This window comes from Peromyscus californicus, unplaced genomic scaffold (genome assembly GCF_007827085.1).
Source record: "Peromyscus californicus insignis strain IS unplaced genomic scaffold, ASM782708v3 Scaffold_12__1_contigs__length_115047231, whole genome shotgun sequence".
NCBI classification, from domain to species: domain Eukaryota; kingdom Metazoa; phylum Chordata; class Mammalia; order Rodentia; family Cricetidae; genus Peromyscus; species Peromyscus californicus.
Genome location: NW_026294413.1, coordinates 97,996,605 through 98,001,688, shown reverse-complemented (window position 1 = coordinate 98,001,688; position 5,084 = coordinate 97,996,605). Strand labels below are relative to the sequence as shown.

Below are 5,084 nucleotides of genomic sequence, written 5' to 3'. Positions count from 1 at the left end.
CTACAGAAGTCAGCTTCACCAAAAGTATACAAGAAATGAAAGAGAGACTCTCCAGTGTTGAAGATAAAATAGATGAAATGGATTAAATTGATTAAAGGACATATTAAGTCTAAAAAACTCCTGACATAAAATACCCAGGAAATCTGTGAGACTATGAAAAGACAAAACCTAAGAATAATAGGAATAGGAGATGAAACCCAGCTCAAAAGCACAGAAAATATTTTCAACAAAATCATAGAAGAAAAATTTCCTAATCTAAACAAGGAGATGTATATAAAGGTATAAGAAGCTTACAGAATATCAAATAGATTGGACCAGAAAAGGACTTCCCCCTTGCTACATAATAATCAAAACACTACACATACAGAACAAAAAAGAATATTAAAGGTTGCAAGGATAGAGGATGTATCAGATATTAAACTGATAAGAACAGATACTACACTTGAAGGGCGAGGGTCGAGGGAAAGAGAGCTTGGGGGGAGCGGGAGATCCCAGCTGGATCAAGAACAGAGAGGGAGAATAAGGAATAGGAGACCATGGTAAATGAAGACCACATGAGAATAGGAAGAAGCAAAGTGCTAGAGAGGCACACAGAAATTCACAAAGATACCCCCACAACAGACTGCTGGCAATGGTCGAGATACAGCCCGAACTGACCTACTCTGGTGATGGGAAAGCCAAACACCCTAATTGTTATCCTAGAAACCCCATCCAACTACTGAGGATGCAGAGATCCATGGCTAGGCCCTGGGTGGATCTCTGGGAGTCCAATTAGCGAGAATGAGGAGGGTTGATATGAGCGAGAATTGTTGAGACCAAGGTTGGATAAAGCACAGGGACAAATAGCCAAATGAATGGAAACACATGAACTATGAACCAATGGCTGAGGGGTCCCCACTGGATCAGGCCCTCTGAATGGGTGAGACAGTTGATTGGCTTGATCTGTTTGGAAGGCATCCAGGCAGTGGGACCAGGTCCTGTGCTCATTGCATGAGTTGGCTGTTTGAAACCTGGGGCCTATACAGGATTGCTTGGCTCGGCCTGGGAGGAGGGGACTGGACCTACCTGGACTGAGTCTACCAGGTTGATCTCAGTCCGTGGGGGAGGCTTTGCCCTGGAGGAGGTGGGAATGGGGGGTGGGCTGGGGGAAAGGTGAGGGGGGCAGGAGGGGGGAGAACAAGGGAATCCGTGGCTGATATGTAGAACTGAATTGTATTGCAAAATAAAAATTAAAAAATTTTTTAAAAAAGTTGCAAGGAAAAGGACCAAGCAATATATAAAGGCAGACCTATCATAATTACACCTGTCTTCTTAATGGAGACTCTAAAATAAAGAAGGTGCTGGGAAGATGTGCTATAGTCTCTAAGAGACCACAGATGCCAGGCCAGATTACAATACCCAGCAAAATTTTCAATCACCATAAGTGGAAAAAATATGATATTCTATAAGAAATTCAAATTTAAAAATACCTATCTCTAAATCCAACCCTACAGAAGGTGATAGAAGGAAAACTTCAACCCAAGGAGATTAACTATACCCATGAAAACATGAGAAATAAATAATCATGCACCAGCAAAATCAAAAGAAGGGAAACACACACAACCACTGCCACCACTACCCACAATAAGAACAGCAACAAAATAGCAGAAATCAACATTCATTGGTCATTGATATCATTCAGTGTCAATGGTCTCAATTTCCCAATAAAAAGACACAGACTAACAGAAAGGATGTGAAAACAGAGTCCATCCTTCTGCTACATCCAAGAAACACACCTCAATATTAGGGATAGACAATACCTCAGGCTAAAGGGTTAGAAATAGATATTCCAAGTAAATGGACCTAAGAAACAAGCTGGTGTAGCCATTTTAATGTCTAACAAAATGGACTTCCAAACAAAATTAACCAAAAGAGACAGAGATAAATACTATATACTCACTAAAGGAAGAATCCACCAAAATAACATTTTGATTCTTAAAATCTATGCCACAAACACAAGGGCAACCAAGTTTGTAACAGAAACACTCCCAGAGCTGAAATCACATATTGATCCTCACCCACTGATAATGAGACTTTAATATCCCATTCTCACCAATGGACAGGTCATCCTGACAAAATATAAACAGAGAAATATTGAAGCTAACAGACTTTATAAACCAAATAGGCTAACAGATATTTGCAGAATATTTTACCCAAACACAAAAGAATATCCCTTATTCTTTGTACCTCATAGAATTTCTGCAAAATTGAGCACATAATTGGACACAAAGCAAAGCTCAACAAATATAAGAAAATTGAAATAATTCCTTGCAAATCATCAGATAGCCATGGATATCAATGACAGCAGAAAGCTTGCAAACTCATGGAAAATGAAAAGCCATCTACTTAATGAAAAATGGGTCAAAAAATAAATCAAACACTTTCTAGAATTGAATGATATACCCAAACTTATGTGACACAATGAAAATGGTGCTAAGAGGAAAGTTCATACAACTAAGTGCCTACACAAAAAAGGAGATATCTTACACTAGCAACTTAACATCACACCATAACTCTCTATAATAAATCACCCAATAGTAGATAGAAAGATATAATCAAACCAAGCTCTGAAATCAATGAAATAGAAACAAAGAGAAAAATATAAAGAATCAATGAGAACAAAATCAAAGAGAACAAATAGTTGGTTCTCTTGAAAAAAAATCAACAAGATAGACAAACTCTTATCCAAATTAACAAAAGGAGGAGAAAGAGTGTCTAAGTTAACAAAATTAGAAACAAACCTGGGGTCATAACAATAGACCTCCAAGAAATTCAGAGAATTCTAAGGACATGTGTTAAAAACATGTACTTCACAAAATCAGAAAGTCTAAAAGAACTGGATAACTTTCTCAGTAGTTACCAGTTGCCTAGTTTAAATCAAGATCAGAAAAGCAATCAAAATAGAAATATAACCCCTGAATTAGAAGCAGTCTCTAATAGCTCCCCAAACAAAACAAGTGCAGGGCCAGATGGTTCTAGCACAGACAGAAACAGATGCAAAGACTCAAAGCCAGGCATGATAAGGAGAGAGAGTCTGAATTAGAGATCTTCATCAAATCCCTCCCCTCAAAGCTCAGAGAATCCTGTAGAAGAGGCAGGAGAAAGGGTATAAGAGCCAGAGAAGATGAAGGACACCAGGAGAACAAGGCCATCGGAATCAACTAAGCAAGGTGCATATGAGCTCACAGATACTAAAGCAGCAAGCACAGGGCCTACATGGTTCTACATCAGGTCATCTGTGTAGATAATACAGCTATTAGTGTCATACTTGTATGGGTCTCTGAGTATCTGCCTGTTCTTGGGGCTCTTCCTCATGCTGGGTTGTTGCGTCTATTTTTGATATGGTAGTTTTTGCTTCATTTCATTATATTTCATTTTGTGATGTTTTGTTGTTAAAATAAATAAGAAAGAAAGAAGAAAATGAATAAAGAAAAAGGAAGGATGTAAGAAAGGAAAGAGAGAGAACGAAATAAAGGAAAACATATACACAAAAACCCCACATGCTTGTTATATTAGGTACTTATTAGTTGCCGTGATAAAACACCATAATCAAAATCACTTTATGTAATAAAGAAGTTATTTTGACCTACAGTTCCAGAGGGTTAAGAGTCTGTCGTGGTAGGGAAGCATAGTACCAGGCACATAAGGAAGGAAACTGAGTGGTCACATCCTTAACCACAAGCATGAAGCAGAGAGAGCAGCAAACCAGAAGTAGAGCTAGGCTTTATACTCTCAAAGCCTCCTATGTTGCCTAGTGAAACAGCTCCTCCAGCAAGGCCTCACCTCCTAAACCTCCCCAAACAGCAGCACTAACTGGGGACCAAGTGTTCAAATGTTTGAGCCTGTGAGACATGAAGAACCTGATTGTCCATGAAGAAAATTCCAAAGAATAGCCAAAACTCTCAGAATTAACTTAATTTTGTTTAGCAAGTCTCAGGATACAATATACTCATATAAAAAAAATCACACACAGACAGATATATACCACCACTCCAAGAAAGAAATAGGAATAAAATTAACAAAGCATATATAGGGTTCCAATACTGAAAACCTATAAACATTGATTAATAAGTCAAGCAAGCTGCCTGACATATTCATAAGACTGGAAGATTCTGCCTAATACAGGTCTCAATTTTCTCCAAATTAATATTGTTTAGACAAAATTCTTCAAAATCTTTCCATAATAGGTCCTAATTTTAGACAAAACTAAATATATATATATATATATATATATATATATATATATATTAATAGAAAGGCTTATAACTAGAACTAAAATACAATTTTAAATGAAGAATAAAGTGGCATGTAAATTAACCCATTTGTATTAACCTATGTGCAGCCACATGGCTCATCTTGTACATGTCCTGCTCCCTCTGCATCTGGCTGACTCCACTGACTCTTCCTTTCTTCTCATCATTCTCAATTTGGCTTCCCTGCCTACCTAATTTTATCCTGTTCAGCTATTGGCCAGTCAGCTTCTTTATTAAACCAATCACAGCAACATATATTGACACAGTGTAAGGGAATATTCCACATTTCCCTCTTTTTGTCTAATTTAAAAGGAAGGTTTTAACTTTAACATAGTAAGGTTGTATACAACAAAAACTGTTATCAATTAAGAATTACAGTTACAGTATCAGTTTCTTATACAGTTACAATATACAGTTTCTTCCATGCCCATTATCTTCTCTGAAGTAGATTGGTGCTGCCAGGAGCATACATCTCACTGTCATAAAAAGTCTTAGGTTATTAAATATGCTAAATGCCATATTCTGTAGGTCTTTGAAGTGTTTGAAGACCATTGATCTATCTAAATATATCAGTTTATGACCTTGACAACATACCTAATATAAGTATAAGTTTGACTATTATAGATAATTAACTATTAATCGGTATTTAATAATTATACATTACATTTTAAATGAGCTATATAGACATAATACCCCAAACAAAAGTAGAAACATAAATATGGTATAACAGAAATAATTTTAAATTTATATCAATAAACTGAAAGTCATACCAATGTAAAACATTTTGAAATT

General features: G+C 36.6%; 1 pseudogene; it reads right to left on the bottom strand.

Annotated features, from left to right (window-relative positions):
- Positions 1–304: 304 nt before the first annotated feature.
- Positions 305–465, bottom strand: LOC128108121 (uncharacterized; annotated as a pseudogene).
- Positions 466–5,084: the final 4,619 nt, after the last annotated feature.